At 43.3% G+C, this 11,252-nt stretch overlaps 1 long non-coding RNA gene across 1 annotated transcript; it reads right to left on the reverse strand.

Annotated features, from left to right (window-relative positions):
• Positions 1-8,886: 8,886 nt before the first annotated feature.
• LOC138193899 (uncharacterized) lies at positions 8,887-10,975 on the reverse strand. Its single transcript, XR_011177889.1, has 3 exons — positions 10,633-10,975; positions 10,525-10,555; positions 8,887-9,811 (listed from the first exon to the last, which is right to left on the reverse strand). It is a non-coding gene; the product is annotated as an uncharacterized lncRNA (long non-coding RNA).
• Positions 10,976-11,252: the final 277 nt, after the last annotated feature.

An 11,252-nucleotide genomic window follows, 5' to 3' on the forward strand; every position in this document is an offset into this window, starting at 1 on the left:
AAGTTTACAAAATAAAGCTCTCAATCTTAAGAACAAGTTATTTCATAAGTTGGAGACCGCAACTGGAGGCGGGGTGTCGACCGCGCTGGATGATGCAGGAGGATGCAGGAGCTGGAGACAGGACGTCGACGACCCGTCCAGCGACAGGAAACGGAGGAGCAGCACCACTGCTGCGTAAGGCCACGCTGCAGGACCCTGTGGGCCAACTCCCTGGCCCGGATGGCGTCTGGATCGTTTGCCGCAGCTGGAGGCAGGGCCTGCATGATCCTGCGGACCAACTCCTCATCCCGAATGGCGTTGGGATCGCTCGCTGGCGCTGCGGGGGTAGAGAGTCCGTAGTGGCGACTGATGGGGCTGTAGGCTCGCTCATGGCGACTGACGGCTACACATCCAGAGACCAAGGGCGTAGCAGGACCGGATGGCCGGTGACCCCAGCGTCGCCGCCTCCTTCTGGGGGGGTTCCAGAAGGCCAGGTGGGTTCCCTCGAACCCAGTCCTGGGTTCAGCGAAAACAGGATCATTCCGGCGGGCTTGACTGGCAAAATATTGAAACAAAGTCATGTCCCTCGGCCCCGAGTCTGTGGCCGCTGGGTCCTTCCTTGGTCGGTTCATTCTGTTATGTGGTGGTGTTTTATCAGGACCCAAATGCAGGCTCACAGACTCAGGTATCGGTTCCAAAATACAGTCTTTATTTCCATAAATAAAAACAAACAAATGAACAAACCAACCAAAAGGTGGCACCTACAGTGTCCACTTGCTTCCAAGTCGGGAGGGCAACTCCACCGACTGGTGACTCCGACAGGTCGCTCTGCAGGTGGAACAGGAGCCGGAGGAACAGGAGCGGGACGGAGGACGGACGGGTGACTAACTAATGAACCGACCACCAGAGGAGTGCAGGGTTAGGGTACATATAGTCTGGGGAGGTGATCAGGGAGATGCAGCACACCTGCAGGTGGTGATCCGGGGTGAGTGGCTGCAGCTGCTGGGACCAGTGAGGGGCGTGGCCATGGGAGGTGAGGAGAGGAGGACACAGAACAAGCAGACAGGGGACTGAGAGGGCACAGGAGGACACAGGAGGAGAGGAGAGGAGGACACAGAACAAGCAGACAGGGGACTGAGAGGGCACAGGAGGACACAGGAGGAGAGGAGAGGAGGACACAGAACAAGCAGACAGGGGACTGAGGGGACACAGGAGGACACAGGAGGAGAGGAGAGGAGGACACAGAACAAGCAGACAGGGGCTTGAGGGGACACAGGAGGAGAGGAGGACACAGGAGGAGAGGAGAGGAGAGGAGAGGAGAGGAGAGAGGAGAGGAGAGGAGAGGAGAGGAGGACACAGGAGGAGAGGTGATCGGGGTAAAACAGAGGAAAACCGGACTCCTGACAGTCTCTGCTCAAACTGTCAGAAACAGACTCCATGAGGGCGGTACGAGGGCCGGACGTCCACAAGTGGGGCTATCGGACTTTGCCAGAGAACACCAAGATCGGCAGCTTCGTCGGCGTCCTGCGGTCTTCACGGATGAGAGCAGGTTCACACTGATCACATGTGACAGACGTGACGGAGTCTGGAGACGCCGTGGAGAACGTTCTGCTGCCTGCAACATCCTCCAGCGGGACCGGGTCGGCGGCGGGTCAGCGACGGTCTGGGGAGGCGTTTCTTCAGAGGGCCGCGCAGCCCTCCGTGTGCTAGCCAGAGGTACCCTGACTGCCATTAGGTCCCGGGATGAGATCCTCAGACTCATTGAAGACCATCTGCTGGTGCAGCGGGTCCTGGGTTCTTCTGATGCAGGACAATGCTCGGCCTCATGTGGCTGGAGTGTGTCAGCAGTTCCTGCACGATGAAGGCATCGATGCTACGGACCGGCCCGCCCGTCCCCCAGACCTGAATCTAATCCAGCACATCTGGGACATCGTGTCTCGTTCCGTCCACCGCAGACTGTCCAGGAGTGGACTGATGCTTTGATCCAGGTGTAGGAGGAGATCCCTCAGGAGAACATCCGTGGTCTCATCAGGAGCATGCCCAGGCGTTGTAGGGAGTGATACAGGCACGTGGAGGACACACACACTACTGAGACTCATTTGGACTTGTCTTCAGGAATCTCCACAGAAGTTGGATCAGCCTGTGATCTGAGTTTTCCACTTTTATTTTGAGTATGATTCTGAATCCAGACATCCATGGATAATGATTTTGATTTCCATTGATCATTATTATGTTATTTTGTTCTCAACACATTCCACTATGTGATGAATCAAGATTTTAAATGGAATATTTCATTCATTGAGATCTGGGATGTGTTGTTTAATTGTTCCCTTTATTTTTTGGAGCAGTGTATATCGATACGTCCTCCAGAGAGGTTCCTCTGGTCTGTCCTGCCTCGTGGTTGTCCTCCAGAGGTTCCTCGGGTCGGTCCGGCCACGAGGTCGTCCTCACCTGAATGAACATCACCGTCCCTCTGAGCAGGTGAGACAAAACACTAAAACCAGTGGAGTCGGTTCGACCCGACATCTCAACCTTCCTCCTGATAAAGTAAAAGTTTGAACACAACTCTGCTGTGACTGACAAGTACAAGTCAACTTTATTTTCATTCCAACATCGTACAAGAAATACAAAGAGATCAAAGTATTGTTCTTCACAGTGCAAAATAAAAATAAAAAACAACAAAGTATAAATATGAAATGATAAAAACAGACAAAATCACTGTTAACACTTTTTCAAAGATAACAATATGTTACGTAACTTATTCCTCCTCCACCTGCTGGACCAAATAAGGAAGTAACACTAAAAGTAACGGTTTAAAAAACAAAAGTCTTTCAAGTAACATTCATCTGTAAATATATGTATATATTCAGTTTTTACACTTAATACTTATGTTTTGTTTTTTCTTTTAATACTTCATCAAAATCTTTGTAATTTAATCTATCAGTATTATTTAATCCTTCACTCTCCAGCTCTTCTTCAAATGACATCAATTTCTCCAAGCTCAGCTTTTAGTAACAGTCAGACTTCAGGAGTGTTTTGTGCGACCCGTTGGGGTTCCCCCGAGAGGTTCTGACTCTCCTTCTTCCCTGAAAACAAAATTCAGCATCAAAAACAAATAAAGGTAAAAGTCCAAACTATCCCTCATTTATGGTTCTTTAGTAAAAATCACAACAATCACAATTTACATTTCTGTTATATCCTCATTTAGTTGAGTTTACTGCTATTAAATGTTGAAACTACAACATACACACTCTAGAAAACCATCAGGGGAAAATATATTGTGGTTCAAACTGTGCTGCAGTGCATTGTTATACAAAAGGGTTACTCACCGTCAGAGTTCACCTCCGTTACATCTTCATGTTCTTCGGAAATGATCTGGGACCATAAAACAACATTATTAATAATAAAACACAGAAGAAAGGAATTAAAAAGTGAAGGTGGAACATCTTTTTACCTTTAAAATACAGGAACAGGACGACTGCTGCTGTTACTAGTAGAACAACAATAGTTCCACCTATGATGCCTCCAACACTGGTTGGACGATCTGAAATAGAAAAAGAGTGAGTTAACTGTAGAGTCCCTGAATGCCTCATGATGTTGATTGAGATGTTTGCAGGTCTTACAGGTATCACAGATAACAGACAGGTTCTTGTAGACCTTCCCTCACCTGCACTGATCCTCAGATCGGTGTTCTTTGTCAGCGTCTCTTCAGCATCACTGAGTTCACACGTGTATTTTCCCTCCTGACCTGAAGATAATTTCTGCAGTGTGAGGCTGCCGGAGTCCGACACACTCTTCACATGCTGCCTCCACTCCTCTGAGACTGTGTAGTCCACGTTAGAACTGGATTTATTCAGGATGGTCTGATTGTGGTTGAATTTCCAAACGAGGCTGAAGCTCGATAGTGAAGGATTTGAAACAGAGCAGGAGATCGTGGTTTCAAAAGTTAAAAAACCAGTGATGGAAGCTGAAATAACAAATCACAAGTTTTTATTAAAAGTAAATACATTTCTTCCACAGAGAAGTGGTACGAAAACGTTTTCTCTAAATGTAGTTGCAGTGCTGGTGTTTCGACCACAGACTGTATAGAAAGTGGACGTAGCTTCAAGGTCTGACAAGTGAGGCGAATGCAGAAGTCCTTTAAACCGCAATACCACTGAGTGCCACTAGGGGTTGGCTCCAACAAGGCTCTGGCTCCATAGACTCACATTCAACTTCTCTCATGAAATACAAAGTCATAAAATGTTTTCCACCAATCACTGTTGTGTCGTTCACTAAATTCACTCCTTCTTATTAGTTTTCTGGAGGTCCATTTGAAAATAATCCCTCATTCATTAGATATTAGGCCTTAAAAAGCGTCATGTTTGGGGGTGTGTCTGATTGATTTACAGGCCTGTGGTGCAGTCAGGATTCTGCTATAAGTGGGCGGGGCATAGTGTCCTCAGGTTCCCAACATGATAGAGGCGGATCCACCTGTCACTCCTCCCTCTGATGGTGGAATTATTTGATTTGTAGTATTCCTTTTTAAAAATACTTACTTGGTTTCAACAAAGTGGCTCTCCTGCTGTTTCCTGGAATTTTAACGGTGCAGATGAAGTCCAGATCAGTAACGTTGTCTGAAAGCACCAGAGAGCTGCTGATGTTGTAAAGCTGCTGCTCAGTCTGCTGGACTCTGGTTGTGTTCCAGAGGTTCATGTTGGATGGAGGGCTGGTGGTCCAGGTGAGCTCAGGTTCAGGGTAGATCCTCTCTGAGCTGCAGCTGATCCTGTTTCCTTCCTGCTGAATGTCCACTTTATGGACCGGAGCTGGAAAACATGGATTTACTTTATGACAATACAACCAGTAATAAATGAACGGCAGGTTTTCACTCATTGTAAATGGAAATATACAGTATGGTCTAAAGTACAAACTTCTAATGCTGCAGTTTATAAGTCTCTAATGTGGAAGTATGACTAAAATATCCAGTTGGTTGATTCCACCCTGATGATGTCCCATAATGCAATGCACAACAGATGAGCTGCTCACTGCTGCAGTAACATTCAGGTGTGTATAATGCAGAGATTTAAAGAAGCAGCAGCAACAAAACCACGTTACATGTTTGGAAAATGTTTAGCTCTGTTGTTGTTGATGTTTACTTGATGGAGCATCCAGAAGTCAAAGTGTGACATGTATCTGGACGTACTGTTTTCTACATTTGCTGGTGTTTCTGTGTTTCTCATACCTTCTACATTTAGGTGGATCAATGAATTCTGATTTCCGCTGAAGGTGTCGGTGTAACATTTGTATCTGCCCTCGTCCTGAACCTCCACTCTTGTCAGCAGCAGGGAGGCGTTTCCTGCAGAGATCTGGTCTTTGAACAGTGACGTCCTGCCTCTGAACCTCTGGTCCTGGTGGCCGAACTCATCTAACTTGTTGTAGTACGAGTGGACACGAATATCTTCTGTTGTCTGAAACCAGTGGATGATGACGTCATCGCTCTTCTTGAAGCTACACAGTAAGATGCAGCTCTCCATGAAACCACAGGACACCTCAGTATCTGAAACATCTGGTAAAGACCATGTTAGTGAGACTTCCATCCGACCTGCGCCGACTGTCGCTCACAGCTTCAGTTTTCTTCTCTGTGATTACAGTCTGGGAACTCGGCTCGTGTTAGCGTTTGTACAGACACTCTGAAGGACGGACCAATCAGAGAGCGGTGTCGGTCGTTAACTGTGTTTGTCCCGCCCGAGAGACGACCGGCAGTGATGTCACCCGTTGGTTTGTGAACCGTCGTTATGAAGCCTCGAGTTTTTTATTATTTATTATTTAGAATTTTAGTTCGGAGCGGTTTGGAGCAGGAAGTGACCATATTTGGACGAGCTGGGGGAGGAGCCAGCGTTGGATCTGACTAATCTGATTGGACACCTTGATGATACCACGTCCCGCCCACCAATAGCTGTAACCTGACTGCACCACAGACCTGTCAATCAAACAGACACGCCCCCAAAATCAGGTCTTCTTGAATCTTCTTTTCTAATGAATGAGGGATTATTTTCAGATGGACCTCCAGAAAACTAATAAGAAGGAGTGACTTTAGCTAACAACACCGAGAGAACTGATGGACACATTTTATTCACTTTGGATTTGATGACAGAAGTTGAATGGGAGTCTATGGAGCCGGAGGCTTTTTGGAGCCGACCTCTAGTGGCACTCGTTGGTATTGCAGCTGAAGACACTTCTGGATCAGAACCATTTTACAGACCTGAAGCTACGAACTCTTTTATATACAGTCTACGGTCCCGCCCCTCCTTCACTGTGATTGGACGGATGGTGACAGTGACGAGCGCAGTGTTAGTAGATTTTTCAACTCTCTGTGACGGTCAGCACCTCGTCAATTAAAACAACTTTAAAAAGTTTGCTGTAGTTCATCAAAAAGTCTTTGGTGGACGCGGTAGATAGTTGCAGCCGTGACAGAGTGTCGGTCGAGCTGATTGGTTCAAATGAGGCCGAGGCCAACGTGTAGTAGGACGGAACAAATGCAAACGCTTCCCTGTGGAGGGCGACTACACCCATATTCACAGAGTGAAATCTTCAGCTACATCAGACCTGCATCAAACACAAACTTCGACTTAGTTGTGGAGGAAATGTTGGGGAATCGTTGTGGCCGAAGCTGTGATAGTTAACTCTTCACTCACCTCCTCTGGAAAGATTCAGCATGAAGAGAAACCTCATGATCAACGTTAAAATGAGGAAGTGGACCTTCATATCTCTGACCCGGGTCTAGTGAGGATGATGTTTGTGAGAATCTTCCATCAGACCTGCATTAAAAAACAAACTTTTTGTTAGTGAGAGATTTTAAAAACAAAGTAAAACTACTGACAACAAATGAAAACAACAAGAACAGAAAACCAACAGAATCAGAAATATTTAGAAAGTTCAAATCTGTAAAAATGCCTTTCAAGGTGCTGAAGTGCCTTTAAACCAGAGTAGGAAAAATATAAATCTGTGATTTAACATGAGGTTTGTGTTTAGCTTCAGTTTTTATAATCAGTGGAGTGTGTTCTCTCTCTCCTTGTTTTTTGGTTGCTTAGTTTGTAACCTGTTATTTGTGTGTTGGGAGGAGAAAAGAAACCAAAACTTACATCAATTCTGAAATATGTGGACTCAGCAGGTATACAGAATTAATGTTGCTGTTTAGCTTTATTTTGGTTTTTAATGATTAAAATAGTTGTTTTTTGTCTTGTGTATGTTGAACCTGTTTCTGGTGTTGTAATCCTTGTCTACAGGGATTTCTGGGTTTTAACTGCTTCAGCTGCTTCAGTTAGTCTAACTAGTCTAGTCTAATGCATCATGTGGACAAAGAGACTAACTACCTCCTTGTTGTTTTAGTTACTTCTCTATTCTGACTTCCTGCAGCCAATAAATTAACCCTCTCCCTGGTGCAGACACGACTTGTTTGTCGGTTGTTGTGTGTTAGGTCTGTTTATTTTTACTTTTATACAAATCAATGAGCCAAGGTTTTACTTATTACAAACAAACTACTGATGCACAGTTTATTGCTTGCACAATTTTAAGGCATTGTCCTCCTGTTTCTCAGGAGACTTATTGTTGTCTGTGGACTTGTTATTGTCTGTCCACCAGGTGCAGCTCAAGTAGAACAACATGACATGAACATTTGGTGCTCTCTGATAAAGTTATGACTCCTGAACAGATAAGAGGAACCTTGCAGGAGACAGGAGCAGCACATGAGACAGTGTCGGGTGTCCTCCCCTTTAGGACGCTGTCTCCGCTGTCTCCTGTGACTGGTGGAAGCGAAGAGGAAGTGAAGTGCGCACCAATGAAGGGAGAGCTCAGTCTAAACCACGCCTCCCCACCTTTTTATGACCAATCAGATAGAAGCACATTCTCATTTGAAACTGAACCGCCAAGACAGAGACTCTTCTTTGGAAAGCTGGCTGCAGTTAACTGCTCCCAGTCTGTGGTTCTCTGAACAGAAAAGATCCATGTACACGCTGATTTTGATTCTCTGATGCTGAAATAAATTGCTGAACTGAGAAATAATAATTCTCCTGGATTCTCTTCGCAAATGAACGAACGCGCTGACATGTGGTGTCTTTGAATATTGGCTGTGACTTTCAGATTCTAGTTATCTGTGATGTCTCACTGGTTCTCAGTAATGGTTAGTGGAGGATATGATGAACCCCTTTGGGTGAAATAGAAACCTTATAATGTCTGTCGTATGTATTGTTCCGGATGGAAACAAATACTGTCACCTAAACTCTGCATTTCTCCATCAGAGGTTTATTTCATCTTTAGTATTCGTTGCTACTTTGAAATTAGAGAAAAATGATCAACGTGACTTGATAGAAAATTATTTCTACATCCTGACAGATGAGCTCAACCTGCTGCAGAGCAAATGATCTGGTTTCAGATTATAAACTGAATTTATAGGCCGATATTGAGTAGTGTTAAACCTTTAGTTCATTTTAAAATCTTCTTTCTGTTCAATAAGTTATTTGAATCTACAGTAAAATATTGAACTTACTGTTTCTGAAGTCGTTTCTTTCGCTGTTACAAACAGGAATGCTCCGTTGAAATATTCTCCGCCCCTCATGTCCCTCCAAATCATGAAATAAAACATCACGTCATGTCCTCTGAGTGTTTGTCAAATGTCCTCTCCATTAGTGGTTTCAGCGCCCTCTGCTGGACACAACCTGTAAACACCTGTCAGAGCTCCCTGCTTTCCTTTTACAGATAAAGTAAAAATAAAAAAGGGAAAAATAAACTAATACATTCAACTTTTGTGTTGCAGCATCACAGAAAATTTGATGTGAAAAGTTGAGACTCACTGATGAACAAAAACAAAGTATTTCAACATTTTGAATGAACGTGATTCAAATTAAAACCTACAACTCAGAAAGTTACAAATCTCACTTGTTGAGCACGTTTTATTCCTCATGAATGTGACAAAAGTTTTACATAACTGTAAAAAACTAATAAAATTCAAAGACCAAAATCATTTTGACGTGTGTAAAAATAAATATTAAAGTATTATAAACTGTAGACTAAAAACTCCACAGACAGTAAACCAGTCCATCAGCACCTCTGGACAACATCTGCAGCTGCAGCAGGTGTTCCCAGATGTGCTCACCGGCTTGTTGCCTCAGGTTTGATGCCGTAGCCTCAGTCACAGTCACAGTGAACCAACCTGGCAACCCCGCCATGAAAACTGGACCTGAGAGATGCAGCTGTAACTGCTGACTCGGGGCTTTTTAGTTCCAAACAAGGGAACAAAACTCTTCAAAATGTTCTGAAGAAATCAGAAGAAAAGTGTCTCAAGAAGCTCTCTCGTATTTCATATATTTTTTGTGCTCTTTTGATGCATCAATATCTGTAGTTTTGTTTTGAGTTGGCCACGCCCACCTCACAGATCACCTGCATCCTCCTGTTATTACAATGAGTACTTCTGTAATTGTGACTTTTGTCGTCTCTTTTCCTGCTGTTTCCTGTCAAGCTTTTGGTCCTTTATATTTTATATATAATATTTTATATAATATTATATTTTAGATGTTTCATAATTCAGTCCAGATCCTTGCAGTCAGTGCAAAGTGTCAAAAGGCTCCAAACAGTTATTTTTTCAGCCTCCAACTGAATATTGTCTGTTGTGTCTTTGTTGTCTCAGTTCTGAGATGCTGGAAGACAAAATGTCTTTGAAACATAATAATCCATCATTTAATCCTTCAGTGCCCGACTTGTCTTCAACTCGCTTTCTTTCCATTTATTGTCCATCAGCAGGAGTGGGAGGGGCTCCGTCAGCAGTGGGGGTTGAAGAGGATTAACTTCTTCTCGGTTCCTGCAAACAATAAAAAGGTTTAACAGAAAACAAATGTTTGGATAATCTAAGAGAAACTTAAAAAAAAAAGAAATTTAAATTGTGAAGTAGAAAGAAGAAATTGAGGAAAAATGTTGTTAAAAGTTGAACTAATGAAGCATTTTATGATTATTATTATTATTACAGGTTTAATTAAACAGGAAATCATCAGTAAATCCACTGTAGGTATAATTTACACCGACTGCTCCTTTTACTTCAGGAGTTCTGTTTTTATTCAACTTTTTACTTCAACTGTTACAAACAGACTTCAGCATCACAAACAAATACAATTCAAATACATTCAAACAGTCCTTCGTGTCACAAGCTGTCGAGAAAGCTGGTGATGAAGCACAAAGTGAGAGAAGTCGTGCGTAGAGACGAGGTTGGGAACAAACACAGGACTTTAACGCAGGAAACCAGAGTGAGAGTCCACGATAAAGAAAAAGATCAACGTGGATCCAAACCATGACGCTTTCCTGTCACTAATCATGTCGTCTTTGGTGCAGAAATGTAAAGATTTAACGCCCTGGCAACGATTTCAAGCCCGATTTCAGCTGAGAAGAAAGACTTGATTGATTTTTATTCATGAAACTACAACAAACAAACTCTGGTTCTATAATTTACTTTAACATCTTCATTTATATTCTGTAGTTCAAACAGTGCAGCAGTGCATTTTAATATAAGATGTTACTCACGGTGTGTTTTCATCTCTGCTGGATCTTTGACCTGAGAACATAAAACTTTATTAATACAAAAAACACAGAAGAAAGGAATTAAAAAGTGAAGGTGGAACATCTTTTTACCTTTAAAATACAGGAACAGGACGACTGCTGCTGCTAGTAGAACAACAATGGTTCCAACTATGATGCCGCTGGAGATCGTGGTTTCAGAGGAGCTGGTAGAAATGAAAGCTTAAATAACAAACACACATTGGAGGAATTATTTCTTCTTTCCTTTTCCAGTCTGTCCAGTACGACTGGGACACTGTGGTCCCAACTTCAAATGGAACAAAAGAAAAACAACTTCTTATTTGGAACTCTTCATTTCACAACTTCTACAACAAATTGTCAGTGAGGATTGGATGAAGGTAGAAGCAGCTTTTGAGTTGTAGTTGGTGAGAAGGGGAGAAGGGGAGCACCGGAGGCCTGAGCCCGACACCGAGTACCTGAGGATCCCGTAGATCAGGGGTCTCAAACTTAATTTACTTGGGGGCCGCTGGAGGCAGAGTCTGGGTGAGGCTGGGCTGCATCGGGTATTCCACAAGAAAAGCTTTGTTAAAAAAAATTCCAATCTTCTCAAATGTCTTTATTTTTATTTTTTTTAACACAAAATAAGATGAAAAAATAAATAAACAAATTAAGAATTAATAAGTAAATAAATCAGTAATAAATAAAATAATAATAATTAGATTTCTCTAGTCAGC

Source organism: Embiotoca jacksoni, unplaced genomic scaffold, assembly GCF_022577435.1.
Source record: "Embiotoca jacksoni isolate LCO1_2020_lvr unplaced genomic scaffold, fEmbJac1.0.p SCAF_98, whole genome shotgun sequence".
NCBI classification, from domain to species: domain Eukaryota; kingdom Metazoa; phylum Chordata; class Actinopteri; family Embiotocidae; genus Embiotoca; species Embiotoca jacksoni.